General features: G+C 40.2%; 1 protein-coding gene across 7 annotated transcripts in view; it reads left to right on the top strand.

The window, feature by feature from the left end:
* LOC136858128 (beta-1,4-N-acetylgalactosaminyltransferase bre-4) overlaps positions 1-19,910 on the top strand; it is a 508,156-nt gene that overhangs the window by 412,941 nt on the left and 75,305 nt on the right. Inside the window, exon 1 of one of the 7 annotated variants that reach the window (XM_067137449.2) lies at positions 2,337-2,360. The exons of the other annotated variants lie outside the window; for them this stretch is intronic. The gene's annotated coding sequence lies outside the window, so the exon portion shown is untranslated. Of the gene's footprint in view, positions 1-2,336; positions 2,361-19,910 lie in introns of those variants that run through there. 7 annotated transcript variants of the gene reach the window in all.

The following is a 19,910-nucleotide window of genomic DNA, read 5'->3' as shown; positions in this document are numbered from 1 at the left end:
GGTAGCAGAGTTGGTTCGGTGACTGGTTTCGACGTATGGAGAAGTGTATTGAGTGTGGTGGAAAGAATTTTGAAGAAGTCTAAAACTTTCCTAGTGTCCTTTGTAACATCCGCATCCGCATTCGCGAATGGTTATCCGTATCTGCAAAATGGTTATCCGCTGATAATTTAGGTATTTAACTGCAGTATGTTACACTCAAGGTATTGAAAGGGATAGATCTGTTAACATAATACAATAGGCCTTACACCTGGCACCAGACCCTACAGTCGCAGGTTTATGAAGGATTTTCTCTTGCGACAACTACAGACGTATCGACCTTTGTTCCTTCCGTAAATTGCGGACAGGAGCTAGTTAGGCTTAGGGCCTAGGTCAGATTTACGGCTTTATGGTTTCAAGGTTCTTTATTCTCCCATACCAATTTCAAGGGTCGGCTATCCAAAAGAAAAAAACTAGAGTGTACCTGAGTGAAAATCAATGAACATCATTATTTAGAAATTATCAGCAAAATTAGCCGCACTGCCATACGGTTTGTATCCGCAAAGACACTACCTTCGCGGATAAATCCGCGGATATCCGCATCCGTGCAGGGTTCTAGCTATGACCATAAATAAATTACAAGGTCAGACATTGCAAAGAGCAGAATACTTGCCCAATCCTAACTTTATGTAGCTTTCTCTGGAATAAAAGGTTTTTGTATCTATTAAAGAATGCGAGAAACAATCTGTCAAGGAAGACTGTACCATTACTTACAATGTTGTTTTAGGAAGTGTTGTAAACTATTATCTCAAATAATTTTTTTAAAAACAGTATTAAATACACGTTTTTGAAAAGATGTCAAGTTTTGTAAATTTTTTAATTTATAAATATCACTTGCATTAGATTTGATTTTGATGTTATATTACATAATTAAATTAAAAGTATGGTTTATGTATATAATTTTTATACAAATAAACACGTTTTGCTAACATCTTTTACCCGTCATACGGATGTAGGGGAGAGTTGGGAGGAATCGGATTATCACAAGCGAGAATTCCCACACGGGTTCGCTAGTATGTATGAATTGTATTTCCTTGCCTTCTTCCGAACTGTTTTCTACCGGTACCTTGAAATTTCAGATAGGTTTTCGTCTGGAATTTTAATAGCACCTCAGTGGCTATGTAGGTTGATGGATTAGACGTATATAAAATGATGATCGATTACCTGAAGCTTTGTGTACTTCTCATTGGTGGGATTTGGTGCGCTTTCATTCTTCTTCTACCGCATTTTCCACATCTATGGGGTCGCGGGTGCGAACTGTGTCGCACATGTGGATTTGGCCCTGTTTTATGGCCGGATGCTCTTCCTGACGCCAACCTTATATGGAGGGATTTATCATTATTGCGAATTTCTGTAGTGGTTGATAGTATAGTGTGTTGTATGAGTATGAATAGGAAACACAAACACCCAATCCACGAACCAGAATAATTAATTAGACGCGATTAAGATCCTTTATCCGGCCGGGAATCGAACCCTCTGAACCGAAGGCCTCGCGCTGACCATTCAGCCAACGAGTTGGACTTTGGTGCGCTTTCCTTTCATTATTTCACACAAATGGACCTTGATGTTGATGCGCTTTCAATGGGTTACAGATCTCAGCTCAGTCCGGCGGTATTTGAAGGTGCTCCGATACGCCAGACTGGTGTCGGTGTCGGTAGATTTACTGGGACTTGAAAGAACAACTGCGGAATCAAATCCCGGCACCTCGGCGTCTCCGAAAACCATAAAAATAGTTAGTGGGATGTAAGACTAATAACACTATTACACTATTTATTGTAGTTTTCCGTAAATTGGCATTGAAGTATTTCCCATGCTAGGAAAGATAGAACTTAGCCTTACACGTAAGGAAGTATTCTGGGTGGTCCTCAAACCTGAGCGCCCATCATGCCCATAAAGAGCCTCAAAGAGTCTAAACTGTGAATCGACACCCATCTCCAATTTCGAGCTTTGCAACCTTCTGTTTTTCCGATTCGTGGTTTGTTATTTTTCGTATTTTCTTCATAAAAATTATCTCGCTGAAATAGACATGACAGAATGTAGGGGAGACGTTATTGGCTCTTAGATGACAAGAAGTGGAAAAGAGATCTATCAAGTAGCGGTCGTCTATTTCTGTCGCTGTTGTCTGTGTTCTTGTGTTGCGTCACTTGCTGTGGTTGACGGAGAGATAGTCGACCAAGCAAACACCACACCAGCATGGCTGATTGCACCGCTTCTCCTCTCGACAGAAAATTAGAAATTGTAATCAGCCAACTTGTTGTTCTCTCGCTAAAGGAGGTCACAGCCGCTACGCGTGACTAGACTGGATTTCAGAAAATTAGTGTGAGGTAAGAAATGCAGTTAACGACAATTCAGTACTTCATCAAGCTCTCAATTTGCCCAGAAATTTAAATAGAATACAATTATTTCTCTTTGTTTACCCTAGGCTGTCTATTCTGGTGTTTATTTTTTCATTTAGGACTAGGAACATGGCAATCATTAGTTTCGTATTGATGAGTATTTGATAAAGTTTAACTATAATCAGAGTTGGGAAGTAATCTAATTACTTGTAACAAATACTTGCTTAGCAACTTTTATTCGTAATCATTACTTTTAACAGAATAACTTTTACTCGTAATTTACTTCTTGAAATGAAATTGTAATCGTTAAATTCTAATAATCGTTACACTCTAGTAATCGATATGCATCGCATGGAAGTAGTTGAAGTCTGTTTTGAAACGATGATGAAGATAACTTTTGCAGTTATACTACAGCATAACCAGTAGCTTCACTAGTGCTGGTCTCCATGCTACCAAAAATAAAGTAATTCCTTGCAAACTTCTGTATAATTTCAGACCCATGCGAAAAAATGTCGGTTATTTCCGTAAGACTGGCGTCCTGTGAAGTAATTTAATTTTACTGATTACTTGTTGAAAACTTGATTTGTAATTGAGTAAAAGTATTTCTCAGGTAAAAGTAATTCAGCCCAATTATCTTTTCCTTGTACTTTCTCCATCACTGGCTGCAATGAGTGGGAAATAATGTGAGATATGTTGGGCAGTTTCTTTCCGCTTCTCTGTTGCTATATGATATAATCCCCTATGAGCTCATTACTTTGTGAGGTATGCATCGTTATTATAGGGTCTCAGCTGACTGATTTTTGTGTTCCACTCACACACCTTACCACAAAATTGGTGGTGGTGGTGGTGGTGGTGGTGATTGTTTTAAGAGGAAGTATAGCTAGGCAACCATCCTCTATATAACACTAATAAACCCCATGGTACTACAGCCCTTGAAGGGCCTTGGTCTACCAGGCGACCGCTGCTCAGCCCGAAGGCCTGCAGACTACGAGGTGTTATGTGGTCAGCACGACGAATCCTCTCGGCCGTTATTTTTAGTTCTCGAGACCGGGATATAACACTAATCGGAGAGTAAAAATGGAAGGGGGCCGGCACTTCAAAAATGAAGATATCGGCCAAAAAAAAAAAGTGCCACGAAGGGCATGAAATTGAAAGACTCCCTAGCCCTCGCAACCTAATAGCGTCGGGGTCGAAAAAGAACAAGAGTTAACCAAGGGTGATCGGATAGGATAGATGAGTTAGGAGCCTGATACAAGTAAGTAGAAGCAATGCCAGGACTTAGTTAAGGGCCCCGTAGTCTCCAACCTACGCTCCCAAGTTGAAAGCCCCTTGGGCCTCTTTTAGTCGCCTCTTACGACAGGCAGGGGATACCATGGGTATTATTCTACCGCCCCCACCCACAGGGGGTTATACGCAACAGAGAATACATCCCTCCTCATAGGGTTGGTGTCAGGAAGGGAATCCGGCGTAAAATTGGGCTTAATCTACGTTAGTGCTGATCCTAGATAATTAGTTAAAAACAGAAAATGCGAAGACGACTTTTATTATCATCATCTTTCCCTCCAAAACTTCAGCTGTCTTACCTTCGCTGGTCAACTGTTGTTCATTTCCGATGCTGACGGATTTAGGTTTTCAAGACAAGGAATCTTACGTTTTCTCATTAATCATGATAATTCCCCCTCGCTTTTCTTTACCCGGTATCTTCATTCTCAGGACAGTTAGAACTCATCTTCCTACTCCTTTTAATGTTAAATGTTTTTTCTCCTTAAAACAATACAATTATTCGTCTCTAAGATTTAGTACATTCCTAATAAGCGTCACGAGGATGAACAATCCCGCACCATACCATAACTTGAACAATATTCGGGCAGTCGGAAATTAACTCAGAATCTCCCAGTAGTTGTCTGTTACGCGTTTGATACTGTAAAACTTAATAATGGTTCACCAACGAAAAAGCTTGGGATGACGATCAGTGACACCTTTCCTATAATCTTTCCCAAAGGTGGAAGTATACTGAATTTTCCAGCGTAGCGTTCACAATAGAAGATTACACCAAGTGAGGCCATATGATTTTTTTTTTTTTTTTACACCAAGTGATGAACTTCTAGAATATCTTAGATGTGCATAAGGGAAAGGGACTCATCTGCAACAGCTCATTTCATGAGAACGGACAAGTGCTCCATCACCCATCCTCCAATCCCTGGTCCTTCTTGTTGAGTCTTATGTTTATCTTTCCGAAGACTGAAGACGTTCCTCGAAAGATGATTATCCATGTTTACTCCACTTTCCGTTTCTACGCTTTATTATTAATTATCATAATCAAATGCAAAGCTGAAAACCATAATCATCATAAAATACACCATTACTCGTTCCACGCTATGAACAAATAAAACTTACGAAGATCGTCAGGATTAAAGACCTTCCTTTATTGTGTCATCGCATTGCAAGTCCAGTATTTCAACTGTAGTTCATGTGAGGCTTTGTCAGCTTCAAATGTAAATGGTGAAGGAAACAGACATTTCAGTTTCCGAATCCGTTTGTACAAAATCAGTAAATCTGGACGCAAGTTGATCGTACTGGAGTTGATCTGTTGGAGCTGACCGCTCACACGAACTGTTGTTACCATTCTCTAATACAATCGTAATACTGACTTCAGACACATGAAATGTAGCTCTTCCGTTCCAACAACGGAGGAACGCGGAGCTATTTACTGAAAATATTCGCAACTATCGTAATTTATCTTGGATCATTACAGACAAGTGGTCGCCATAATTTTGCTCTGTTTTTCACGTCTCGGTGCCAACTACGAAACTAGAGCAGTACTCCATATAGGTAAACCTGGAACATTTCTGTAAAAGTCTTTAACAAAAGTTATTTCAGTAAGCTGTGAATGTAGGTAACTTCGATCAAGTTTCTTGGAGACAAGAATATCATATAAAATAACCCTAGTGAACACACAATATATTCATTCAGTGAAATTCTCTCTGCATTTTGGTTTGTCGTTGTAGAGTTATCCTTTTCGCTACTACAGTTTACTACAGCGGTGTGATATGTTACTGACAAAGAAACATCGAACGTGGTGCAAAATTGTGTTCACTAGTGCTGTAATTCACACGTGTTGGTTGATCATCTTCTGTACTTAAACCATACTCAGACGTTCCAACTCACCCGCTTTAAGCGGGAGACCTCCTCTTTTTGGTCCTACCTCCCTCTCTCGTGATCGCAGAGTTATTACCCGATTTTGAGAACAGATTTAGTATTCCTGTGTGTTTTTGAGAATACCAGGCTTTTCATCGTTCTTTGTGGGGAGAATTGATATTCAGTGTGCACTGGCAAAACAGATGGCAATCCGCTGGTGGTGTTCTTAAATATGACCCCAATGATTTTTTTATTTAATCATTTCCACATAGCAATGCCGACTGTGAGACTATTTTTGAGCATATTTACAAGGACAAAATATTCAGATCAAAGCTTCCAGAAACAGAATACTGAAAAAAAAAAACACACTTTAAAGCCCGTTCAACAAGGTCAGTGCCTTGAGGATAAATCTATTCAGAAATGTATGAAGAGGCCTAAGGCAATTACAATGAAGTCATGTATTCTAAAGCTCAGATACATGCAGCATTTCAGTGTTTATAAAATATAATGCGTTAAATATTCTTCAAAGTTACATCATCAGTGATGTGCCGTTACAGGTCGGGATATACGAAAAAAAAACCCACTGATTTTTGACTTTTGAAAGTTGTCACATCTGCATAATACCATAAGAGAAGTAAATGTCAAGTGGGTAATGTATGTTTTTTCCCGAAACAGTTGTTTGACACAGATGATTTCTTGATTTCTTCCAAGGGAATTTTCTTCAATTTATCCCAAGTGTTTCTGGGGCACTGGAGCCACCCTGGATTATACTTTGTGTTTTGGCTGTGGTTAAGATTGGATGCCTTTCCTGACACCACTTATTTCAAGTGAAAGCTCGTACCCGAGATCGACTGTGATTCGAAGCTCTGCAGCAGCTAAGCCACTGTGCTTATCAGCCTCGTCTCGGTAGATTTACTGGCACGTAAAAGAACTCCTGTGGGACTAAATTCCGCCACCTCGGTGTCTCTGAAAACCGTAAAACTAGTTAGTGGGACGTAAAGCAAAGAACATAATTATTTGCCATTTTGCCATTGCACCATTTTCTTCTGGATGTCGTTCTTTGGTTTTCTTGATAATTTTTGGTACGGAACCATGGCCGAATTACGCAACTTGCCCGTCAGGTAGAAAAACAGGTGCGTCTGGCTAGCTTGGACCGGTACCTGGCGACAGAGAAGAGTAGTGGTGAATCTAGTGCCGAGAAAGTAAGGTACTGTGTGCTGTTGGACGTTTAGGATAGTGATAATTGATAATGAAGATGGAGAACAGTGTAAAGGAAGTGTAGTGAAAGGGCTCAGACATTCCTACTTTTTTTTAAACTTTACGTTCAGACATTATAGGAAAGTGAAATCTACTGGTGATCGGGATTGGAGATGCTCGAAGAAGGAGAACTGAAATGAAAAAAATTTAACACTAGGGAGTGATCATATTTTGTCTAGGCACACCCATGATCCATTTTGAGAAGAGTACAAACACTCTTACATTCGCCTAAATAGCGTCGGCTCTGGTTCCGTACCAAAAATTAGCAAGAACACCAAAGAACGACATCCAGAAGAAAATGGTGCAATGGCGAATGATGATAATAATGTTATCTGTTTTACGTTCCACTAACTACTTTTACGGTTTTCGGAGACGCCGAGGTGCCGGAATTTAGTCCCGCAGGAGTTCTTTTACGTGCCAGTAAATCTACCGACACGAGGCTGACGTATTTGAGCATCTTCAAATACCGCTGAACTGAGTCAGGATCGAACCTGCCAAGTTGGGGTCAGAAGGCCAGCGCCTCAACCGTCTAAACCACTCAGCCCGGCTGAATGGCAAATGGTGAAATGGATGCGGGCCCCGTGGTGAAGGGGTAGCGTTGCGTGCCTCTTACCCGGAGGTCCCGGGTTCGATTCCCGACCAGGTCAGGGAATTTTACCTGGACCTGAGGAATGGTTCGAGGTCCACCCAGCCTCCATGATTAGAATTGAGGAGCTATCTGACGGTGAGATAGCGGCCCCGGTCTCAAAAGCCAAGAATAACGGCCGAGAGGATTCGTCTTGCTGACCACACGACATCTCGTAATCTGCAGCCCCTCGGACTGTGCAGCGGTCGCTTGGTAGTACAGGGCCCTTCAAGGGCTGTAGTGGCATGGGGTTTGGTTTGGTTTTGAAATGTGTTTCGTGCAAAGTTTAACTGTTATCGTTAGTTTAAAAATATATCTATATACTGTATATAAAATAAGAGTTTTTGTCTTTACATTGCTCGGAATTTCAGTTGGGAAAACCACTAACAAGTCTTTATGAGGATGTAAAAAGGCAGGTGGTATTTGTGTCGGTCGTGTCCACAGTAACAAGGAAATCCGCTTTTTAAATTTCCGTAATGTCTGTCTGTCTGTCTGTCTGTCTGTCTGTCTGTCTGTCTGTCTCTCTGTACGCGCATCACGAGAAAACGGCTGAAGAGAATTTAATGAAAATCGGTATGTAAAATCGGGGAATGTGCCACTACAATCTAGGCTATAAATCCTTTTAATTCGTCGCCATAAGACCTGTCTGTGTCGATGCGACGTAAAGCAACTAGCAGAAAGGAGAATCCTTTTAATCACCCTAGATGAAATGCTGGTTTAGGGGAAGGTGCCTAAAATTTAATTTTAAATACCGGTACCTATGTTATTGGTCCTATCGAAAAGTACTACTGTACATAACAAAAGTTAAAGAGAATACAATTTCCGATCATTTATCTTATATTCAGTTTTGCCAATTATAATAACAGTGGTATTTCCGAGTCGGAAGAAAACTAAATGTAAAGGCCTACAATTACGAAAGCTCATAAAATTGATCAACAATAACATTACATTGACCATTGTTCTTTGTGATGTCGCTTGTCTCTTATGTTGCGACTCATCTCCGATAGATGGGATTACTGCTGCGTACCGCGTATAACAGCCTGCCTGAATATTGGCAGGAAATAGCTGGGGAGTTAGATATTGTTCTTCTTTAGCATGTCATTCCTCTGGTTCATACATCTTCTGATACCGGTGGTACGTAACACACTGGTTCATCATAGTATTCCAGCTGTTCGATCCCTACTCTGAGGCGCTGATTGGAATGAGCAGTGTGCACATTTAACGGAATAATGGCAGAGGAGTGTTCACGGCTCACGGCTGTCTGCGACCTGGTCATTCTAGCTCTGGAACTTTGGACTGTTAGATCGGCAGCTTAGTCTTGTTCGTTTAAAGTTAGAAAATGTGTGGTTTTTTTTATTTGATCGAGTATTTCATTTGAAAGCATTGCTCTTACTCGCGCCATTCCTACTGATGTCATTGAAATGACCTGTGTTGATTTCAGTTGGGAAAACCACTAACAAGTCTTTATGAGGATGTAAAAAGGCAGGTGGAGAATGAGAGTCGGCCATTATGATGGAAAATCCCCCGCTTGATTGTGTCTGATAGTAGGCAAGAGGGCCTACCATTACAAATGAACATTCCCTAACCCAGTTTTCACATGAGAAAATACGTTTTGGTGATTTCTCCGTCGCGTTTCTGGGGTAACGTTAAGAGCTATGCAATTTAATACAATCTTACTCACGACGTGTACACTATCCAACCTAGAATTCTGTATAAAATGTAGAATTCCGTAGCGAAGCACTGGTACATCAGCTAGTTCTGAATAAAAGAATCGAAGTTCGTTATAATGTGGCTTAATGATGTGTTGCGGAAAGTGGCCGAGAGAAAATCACAGATCTCCTGCTAGTTGCAGAGTTCGTGTTCTGGCAGTTTTGGGCAAGTTGCGGAGTTCATGTGAGCCGCCATGAAATAACCTTTCCTCATTCATAATTCTGCTATCCCCATCCTAGCGTGTCTTTGCGCCAGCTAACGCATTTAAATGGATCCTTGCTTGGAGAAAATATTACGCAAACATCAAAAGAATTCTAAAAATCCCGCGTTCGAATATACGTTTCTGATACGTAGGACTTAATGATGATGAAGAATAAAATAATTATAATCAGATATAAAATACAGTAGGGTAAAATAAAATTTTACCAGCTTGTCGTCTTGAGGAATGTTTCGTTCATTGGTTTTTTAAATTGTAATATCCATATTTATCCACAGTAAACGTAACGCTGCAGCCTAGTATTATTCCATTTTATGGCCGAAATGTAATTACATTGACGGCTATAAAATGTTAAGTACCAGGTGGAGTCGTGGAAATTAAATGAAACGTGGCTTCACATATCGAAGGATTTATTACAGTTCCACGGCCAAATGTTCCCGGATCTAGAGTAGCGACATTTCTCCTGTTGGCTTCAGTATTACATGTTCTTGCTTGGATACATACAGCAGCTTGGGCAGAAAGTAAGTTGTACAGCTGTTAATTCCTATCTTGTGGCAGTTCTGCTTTTAGTTGTAACGGGTGTTCTAATCCGTTCCTCTGGATGCTGTTAAAGGTAGCACGCGTGGGTGCGAGGCTTTACCATGCCCATGTACTTGTATACTCCCGCAGCCGAGTGTAAACTTGCCATCATCTGGTGCTTCCCTACTGCTGATGCCTTAAGAAATAAAGGCAGGATGTTGGCGCTCTTCAGATCTCTACCATATTCTGACACAGTTATAATATGTGGTTAGAAAATGGTGCAATTCGTATAATAAACTCGTTCGTCCTGCCAGATCACGGCACTGTTGCAAGCGAAGCAACCTAAATGGGGCATTAATAGTCGGCGCAGACTTTCAGTCACAAAATTGTCACAAGACCATCTAAACTAAGTATATAGGGTGTTTCCAAAATTGTGTGAAGTAATAGGGGCGTGAATGGCGCACCCCAAAAAACTCGAGACGTCCCTGTGGACATGACATCCTGTGGTCTATCGTTTACGAGTTATAACTGTTTATTAGCTGGAATAGAGCGGATATTTCGCATTCATTTTGGTGTCACGAATTCTGTCTTAAGGTCTTGTAAAATGTAATTTACCACCTAACCATTACAAATTCTTCCTCCATGGCCAAAATAACTTTTTCTTTCGTTGATCACGTCGTAGAGGATTCCCAACAACACTCGAAAATAAGCTGTTCAGTAGTAAAAAAAAAAACAGTCACAGTTGTGGCACATGTTGAGCGTGTACACCTATATGTCTTCAGCTACTGGAAGTGCAGGTTGAGCTATTAACAATAATACCAGTACAGCTTTTTTTCTTTTCATTTATTTGGCTTTGGGTTCCAAGGAGTCATGCAGCCAGCAATAATATGCATATCCCACTCCATCTGATGTTTTGGAGCCATCGGTATAGATGGGGACAAATTGTGGCCACGTGGAGTGTAGAAATGACATCTTTGCCCTCCAACTTGGGTAAATAATGCACTGGTATTTGACAGAGAGACAGTTCATAAGGAAAGCAGAGTCGCGCGATACTGTAGCAAAGCTTGTAAAGGATATACTGAAGTGCGTTTAAAAAAAAAAAAACCGCAATACTTCAGAATTTTCAAAGATAGCGATTTATTTTACTAAAATTAATAACTAACTTGTGTGGGTCACTGTCATTTAAGACACTACTATCAATCAATCAATCAATACTGATCTGCATTTAGGGCAGTCGCCCAGGTGGCAGATTCCTTATCTGTTGTTTTCCTAGCCTTTTCCTATATTATTTCAAAGAAATTGGAAATGTATTGAACATCTCCCTTGGTAAGTTATTCCAATCCCTAACTCCCTCTTCCTATAAATGCCCCAGTTTGTCCTCTTGAATTCCAACTTTATCTTCATATTGTGATCTTTCCTACTTTTACAAACGCCACTCAAACTTATTCGTCTACTAGATACTTACAACGATCCCCAAAAGGAATCCAGAACAATTTTCATTGAGATAAATGAGATTTTACAGCAAATTATTCACAAGGATACAGAAATTGCTAAAATCACCCTTGTGTGTATCAAAATTTAATATTGTTTAAGGACAGTTAATTTTAATTTCCTTTCACTCAAAAGTTACGGTTATTATTGCACCGCATTTCTGCACTATAACATGCTCTTTCAGAAAGATGTGTTGCTACCTCTGGTACGAATCACAGTTTCCTTCCTCTGAGACATACTCCTGATGATTGCAGCAATGCCTTTTTGAGGAATGAGCTCCCGTTCTTCTTGAAGGACTTCCCGCAGCTCCTGCATAATCTCTGGGCAATGACTACGCACTCTTCTTCCCAAAACGTCCCATAGATGCTCAATCGGGTTGAGATCCGGACTGCGTGCAGGCCATTGCATCAGTTGGATCCCTACTTCCTCGAGGTACTGAAGGACACATCTTGCAACACGAGGGTGCGCATTGTCCTGCATTAGCACGAAATCGTCACCAATGAAAGGTGTAAAAGGAAGAACATGTTCTTCGAGGATTTTTTCAATGTAGCGACGGGCCGTAAGTGACCCGCCTTCCACGAAGATGAGTTCTGTTCGAGCAGCCAAGGAGATGCCTCTCCACACCATTATAGAACAGCCATTGAAAGGCATCCGTCAAGAAAAGTAGCATTGGGGATACCTTTCTCCACGTCTCCTCCACACCCTTTCTCGTCCATCTGGGGACCTGAGGCTAAACCGAGATTCATCCGTGAAGAGAACTGTCCCCCACTATTCATCAACCCAATCCCGATGATCTCTCGCGAAACCTAAGCGATTCTGTCGATGCTGATGCGTAAGATCTGGGCCATTAGCAGGTCTTCTGGAGTAGAGTTGAGCATCACGTAACCTCCTCATCACTGTCCACTCACTGACATTCACACCTCGTACCTGTTCAACCCTACCTCTGGGTTGAACCGCAGTACTATGCAGGTCACGCAGAATTTAAAGGCGCAAGAACTGGATATCCCTTGCAGATCCTGGCCTGCGAGTGTAATACTGATTAGGTCAGAGAATTCCCTCCATCAGATTTGGAGGTAACAATGAAGCAGTGCGGCGCATGACTTTCACAGTAAGGAAAGCACATATCTTAAGCTAAGAAGATATATATAGTAAAATAAATGCAATAACTCACATTGTCTTGTGCTATTTGAATGTTAATTCCATTCGCCTCTCCTTCTTGATGGATTCTTTTATGACAAGGCTGTAGAATTCTTATTCATTCTTTGATGACTTCAATTCCCGTAACGTCTTTTCAATCGACAGTAGAGACAAGTTCGAGAGTCTCTGTTGTCCGTGTGTGTTTCTGCAGTAAGTGTGGATTCTCCGAAGTGCCGATAATGAACGTTCGGCACTAGCACTGGGAGGGGGGCGACAGTGGAGACAACATTAAATTTTTTTTAAATTTAGCCGGCAAAGAACAGGAATTGTGAGATTTTAAAAAAATAACCATTTGTACAAGCCCTTTTGTCTTATAAGCTAATTCTTTCCTTTATTTAATTTAATTATTAACAAAATTATCAGCGGAAATACGCACAAAATGTCGTTTGTCGCGGCTAACCGTTTTGCATAGCGCCACAGCAAGTAGTGGAGAATTTGCATGTGCTGCGAGGTAGGGTGGCAGGGGTATATACTTTTTGCCAAGATTATGGACACTGAGGTAATAATAATAATGGCGGATGGCCTCCGGAGAGGCCTGGAACAGGTCTTTTTTCTAGTAGACGGCCTAGCAGGCGACCTGCATGTCTGTGAAGATGAGGGCCCTACCTAGATGATTTCTAATGCTGAATACGTCACACACACTCAGCTCCCGAGCCATTGGAATTAACCAATTAAGGTTAAAATCCCCGATCCGGCCGGGAATCGAACCCGGAACCCTCTGAACCGAAGGCCAGTACGCTGATCATTCAGCCAACGAGTCGGACGACACTGAGGTATGATTGTATGATTCACCCGCTTGCCGCGTGCATTCATCAGTTTGGGAGCAGTGTTGCCAACTTATATTTTCAAGATCCGCTAAATACTACTAAAAATCCGCTAAAATTCCGCCAAGAAATCCGATCTCAAATAATGGTAATGGGTAATAATAATAATAATAATAATAATAATAATAATAATAATAATAATAATAATCTGGAATAATCTGGGGAAACTTCTCGGCCCCCGAAAAACAGAAGATGGATATAGACTGAGGTCACGCAAAGTGACAGAAGAGCTTTCCAACATTGCAGCAGACATCCGCAAAAGACGTCTGAAATGTTATGAGCACGTCCGCAGACTGCCGGCAAGTAGACTGACACAAGATTCTCACCTACATAGAAAATCTAAAAAATATTCCGTGAGTTTTTTTTTTTTTTTTTTCGTGAGTATGCCTTTGCTGGCAGGACCTAGTGTTTACAGTGCACTATGTCTTCTGGTATGGGCTAGAACAATCTTGTTACCTTCATTGATCTGTCTCAGCTTTATCCTTGGCTTTGACAAAATGAAAGTGACTGAGGTATGAGTGATGCTAGTAATGCCATTCCTCCTCCAGCCAGTCCCTGCTATGAATGGTGTGAAAATATTGCTCATAGGGTCGGTTGGTGCATGCATTTCAGTGGGCTTGGCAGACTGATATGTAATAGCAACTTCTGGCTCAGTGAGGAAAGCAACGGGAAACTACCTCACTCCTCATTTCCCTAGTACGCCTCTTCAGTGATGCCTAGGCCATCTATGACAGCTGATGGCGGAGCTGTTGAGGATCCAACCAGTCTTCGGGCTGAGGACTAAACATACATACATTCCGTGAGTACTGGAAGTGAAGAAGGATCTGAAAAAAGCCCAGATGAGCTCAAATGACACCGCGGACAGAAACCTCTATAGGAAAAAATTAATGGATGGAAAGTGCAAACAGAGAACGAAGTGAAAAAGACTGGGCAGAGTGGACAGAAGAACGAAAAAGGATCCATGGAAAAAGGATGAGAGCTGTTTGGCAATTCAGAAAACAGAATCTTTAGAGCTTTGCGTGATCCATTGGGTCCATACACACATAATAATAATAATAATAATAATAATAATAATAATAATAATAATAATAATAAATGTCTGTACTCACCTGATATGTGAGTTCCACTGGGATTAACCCCCTGCCTGCGAGCCGGCGAGCTAAAACTTGTAGGCGTTTTAGTGTAGTGATGGGCGATATTTCACGAACTGTGATTTTTTCACTGATATCAAGAAATCACGAGTAACGACTGTTACTTTCTACGCTATCACTGTGATCAGTCGTGATTTCACTTCAAGTGATCATCGTGCGCCCTCTTAACTCCATATACAGAACTAGAATGTTGCTACATAAACTGTGACTGTGATCGATGTTGTGATCAGTCGTGATATCACGACATGTGCTGCCGCAACGGTATCCATGCGAAGCGATGCGTTCAAGGAAGCAGCATCGCCATGATCACCAACAGTATGGACATTTGTTGATTTAATTTTTTAAGGACGTCAACATATCGTTCGGTATATAATGTATTTGTAGGAAATGAGCACATTCCTCCCGAATATATTAACAACTGAAACACTTATAATCCTCGGCATCGCTTGAAATATCAGTTTCAGGAAATTGTCAGTTGACTCGCAGTGTGGTATTATTTTTAAGCGCGCGTTCAAAAAAATCGTGGTACACGGGACTCTCCTAGAATAGTAAAAAACATGTATTTCTCCTGTATTTTGGACAGGCAGTGATTTTGGAATGCCCGGGGGCATATTGTCACTGAAGCTCAGTATTAGGAGCAAGTTGACTGAAATGGCGTTTTCTAGAAAAAGGAAGAACAGTGACCTGTAGCAGTCCTTTAAAGAAGTGGATGAAAATGTCACAATATGTAATATGAGCAAACAGAAATTGTCTTAAAAAGAGGTACTTCAAATCTGAATAAACATTTGGAATGCGAGCACCTCTCACTTGCTTTGCCAGAAAGCAGTAGTCAACAATCGGCATGTATCTGATGATACAGACCTGGGATTTTAGACTCTAAAAAAATGTTTTAGGCACCTAAAATGGCTTTTTAAACAAGTAAATAGGTTTTTAAAAGAGAATATAGGCACTTCAAATATGCTTTAAAAATAGGCAGAAAATCGACTTTAAAATATGACAATATAGACCTACACTGTAATGTGATATTTTTTTTTACGTTAAGTACAGTAATGTGGTATAGGCTACCCTTTCTAAATAGGAATAGTTGCAAAATGAAGGCATAATTAAACAGGCGTTTATTACAAACAGCTATGGATTAGGAAAGAAAAAATTTTCATCAGTACTGTACTAAAATTAAATTAAATGCGTAGTACTGATATGCGTATTTATTTGTGAGGAACATTCCTACTGCACTTTTCAGTCGTAGTTTGCTTTACAGCACATAACAATAATCTTCTCCAAATTTTCCACAGTCAGGCTGCGTCTTTTGTCTGTTAAAACAATTTTTAAAGCAGAAAAAATGTGCTCTACACTCACAGATGTTGGAGGGGCATAGCAAAATTTACCTACATTTTTCAGTTCAATTTCACTAGGTAGGTCTACTTTTCCCCATCCATTACCTGATATATCCTTTCCTGCACTGAATTACCTAGATTCTTCTGCAATACACTAGCCCACCTGTCTTTTATTTTATCCCTTACTTTACCCCTAGTACTTTGTATAATATTCTCAGCTTCCTCAATTACAAAATATATCTGTTTGAGACTCTACTTTTTTTCCTATTTTTGTAATGATTGACTGGAAGAAATGAAAAATTTGCCTGAATATATGCAATGTCTCTCTGAACACTGGAATAATCCTTTAGCAGATCTTTGCCCATATGACACACATGCAGAGTTGTCTGTTAAAGGCATATTGTCTATCACAGATGTTCGATATAATACAGGGCAGCTTCCATTGAAGAACCCCAACGGCTGTGGTGGAAAAGAATAGAGTGGAATTTCTCTCAGAAGATGGCTATTCTTGATGGAAGCTTACAGAACACTCTCTTCGTTGTTGAAATCAGATTATTTACTGCAGGCAACTTGGCCCTAACTATTTCTGTGAGTCTGTGCAAGGCATGGGCCATGCAAGTAACATGGACATTAAAGAAAGGTAGAAAGTTTTAACGAGAGGTAGAGTAGCAATCATGTAGGAAGCAGCATTGGAGACAAGGAGAAGGTCTTTATAATCATCAACACTCCCAGGATACAACAACTGGAACCCCTTGTTGATGATGTACACAATGCTTTGCTCTATTTTCTGAAGCTGCTTAGAACAAAGGAGAGCAGTAAATGCCAATTGGGTTTCAGTTTTCCTACTATAAGATTAGCAATGTACCTGCCCACAGAGTTGCTGGTTTTGTCCACATACAACCCTATGTAAGGACTCCCAAATATCCTCTGTGACTGGCAAAATTACCTCCTATATCTAAGTAGTTTTTCTTTAATGTAGATGTTGAAAGTATGTGTTGTTGGTGTATTTCTGTAAACAAATCTCTGAAAACATGACTATGCACAGAATTCCAGGGGATATTTTCAGCAACTAGGGCTCTAAACATATGCGCATAGAAACTACTGTGGATTGTGGGAGGTATACTTTGTGTGAGCAGTCTGTCCAGTGTTACTTTTCATGGTTGATTTTGCTTTGTGACTAGCACTATCAGCATGCTCTTGTGAAATCTAAAACACAATAATGTGATGAAAATTAGACTAAGATAAGGAATAGCTAATGAATAAAATTTGTAATTTTGAATTATTTCATTTAAACCACTACTACTCTAAAGTTAATTAAGAACACTCCAGGCATCGAAAGGTCTTGGCTTTCATTTACAGCTGCTGCGCAGCTCTAGGCTTGCAGATATTAGATAGCCGTGTGGTCAGCACGTCACATCCCTCAAGTGTATTGCCGTGCCTCTTAGACCGCTCCTCATTGTAGCTTCCCAATTGCCCTCACGCAGCTGGGTCAACGACTTTCCATACCATACATTTTTCTAAATTACTGCCGGTACTGGTATCTAGGGAAAGGTGCACTGGTATCGTTAACCTTACATTAGGTGGCTGGGAATAGTCATTCATCATTATATTTTTCACTTGTGCCAGATAAATGTGTAGAATTTCATTTCCTAGCACATACCAAATAATCGGTTACAGTATAAAACACGACTGTTACCAATGTTGATCCTATTTTTTCCTTGACATATTGGTTGAACTTCGGCATGTCTACAAAAAACGAATGTAAATAATAAAATGATTATGTTTGTACGCCTAGAAGTAAATTGGCAACGACCGTGTCTGTAATGCAACCAAAATGTAGGCTGTTTATTAAATGTAAACCCTTAGGTGGCTGATTTTCTTATAAATGTTTACACAGAGATAGCCTAGTCACAATAACAAGGCATTCTCTTGATCACAAGCTACAAATAACAAGCACCAAGCAGCACGGACGATGCGGTGATTGTGATCACGTCACGACTAAAAATCACTGATGTCAGAAAATCACGATATCAGATCACGCTGTGACTCACAAATCACGGTATCGCTCATCACTATTTTAGTGCCGGGTGCAAACTAGGTGAATCCCGTACCTCAAGCGCCACACACACATAAAACGGTCTTCCTTCATAGCATAAATATAAATGCTACTTTCTCACAGTTTCATTATCTGTCGTCATTCTTTAACTAAGAGACAAATAACCTTTCCCCACGCATTACAAATTTGATACCATGATCTCATAACATCAAACATGTTTTCCTCATGTGACTGCTAGCTCCTGACAAGAAATACGAATAGCTCAGAGACAGACTGGAGTACATTTTTTAAAAAAAAGGAAAATGGATAAAACGCTAAATTCCGCTATAATAAATGTAGAATTCCGCCAAACAAAATCCGCTGTCCGCTAAATGGTATATTTCTCCGCCGACAGTCTTCTAATTCCGCCAAATTTAGCGGAAAATCCGGTAAGTTGGCAACACTGTTTGGGAGTCTCTTTAGTGTCTGTTAGTTTCTTAGTGTGTGGTCAAATACTAAATGATTTTTAATTATATAATCACGCCGTACTTCTATTTAATTGTAATTCGTGTGTAATTATTGTTTCTTTGGTGAATCATAATCTCAAAAAAAAAAAAAAAAAAAAGCTTTTATTGGCCGAGCTGAGTGGCTCAGATGGTTGAAGCGCTGGTCTTCTGGCCCCAACTTGGCAAGTTCGATCATGGCTAATTCCGGTGGTATTTGAAGGTGCTCAAATACGTCAGCCTCGTGTCGGTAGATTTAACGGCACGTAAAATAACTCCTGCGGGACTAAATTCCAGCACCTTGGCTTCTCCGAAAACTGACTAAATTAGTTACTGGGACGTAAAAAACAGTAAAACAGTAAAACCTCTCTCTCGAAATTCGCTCAGAGAGTATCAAAAACTTACCACTTTGTAGCTTGCTTTAAATAAAGTTTTGGTATATTTTAACCCCACCCGCTATATCCGAGTTATGTTTGTTGTTTGCACATTTTTGCCCCCTACTTCTAATTCCCAATCGCCGCCATTGACACTGGAAACTGGGATACTTGAAATCAACGTACGTAACTTAAACGGTTCAGAAATGGCAGAAGATGACAGTCCACTACTTTTTAAATAAAACAAACTTTTTAGAACTCCAATCGTATGATACTCATCGGAGGAATAAGCTACGCTGAGCTCGCTTCTGAGACGAGCGAAGTCAAAATGCTGACCGTAACTTTGTTTCTAAGAACAGAATGCTGCTTCAGGAAAACTTTTCTTCGTGTTCTTTTGAACAACTGTAGAAATATTAATTTCTCGAGTGCTTGGAACCGAACTTCTAGTTGGGTATGTATATTGTCATATGTCTCGCAATATATGCGACGGTAGTGTGAATTTATGTCGCAGGTTTCATTTTGACGTTGCCTCTTCTTTGGTAGCTCGTAGCTCTCCTGACATTTGCCCCATACTCTTTTAAATTCATTTCTTTTTCCTTGAATGATACTTTTTGTTTCCTCTACTTTGGCAATACAGAAATTAACGTCCAGTGCTTTCTTTTGAAGAATTTCAAAGAGAGAATCGGTTAAGCAAAATATCTCGTTGAAAACTAATAAAATGAAATTGAACTGGAATTCTGAGAGAACGCTGTTAAAACCTCAAACTTTGTGATACGTTTGACCATTCCATTGCTCTGGATTATCAAGGATATTCTCGAACAACTGAACTAATTCTTCTTTTTGTTCACGAACTGTTTCAACAAGTCTTCCTATGTAATTCTATCGTGTTGGACACACTTTAGGAAATCGTCTCTTGACTTCTTTATCTAATGCAGCAGTTGTCTTCGTCGAATTAGAATTAGAAAAGCCATTCAGTCATGAAGAATATTTTACATTCCTTTATATTAGGAGTTGTCTGTGTAATGACACGGTTCAGTCTGTGAGAAAAACAATAAATATAGCATCGGGGTATTTGTCTTTCACTCTTTTCTGTAAACCACTGAGGCCTCCTGACATCACTGCGGCTCCATCGTAACACTGAGCAACTAGTTTAGAACCACTGT

This window comes from Anabrus simplex, chromosome 1 (assembly GCF_040414725.1).
Source record: "Anabrus simplex isolate iqAnaSimp1 chromosome 1, ASM4041472v1, whole genome shotgun sequence".
Lineage (NCBI taxonomy): Eukaryota > Metazoa > Arthropoda > Insecta > Orthoptera > Tettigoniidae > Anabrus > Anabrus simplex.
This window is presented reverse-complemented; position numbering and strand designations above follow the sequence as displayed.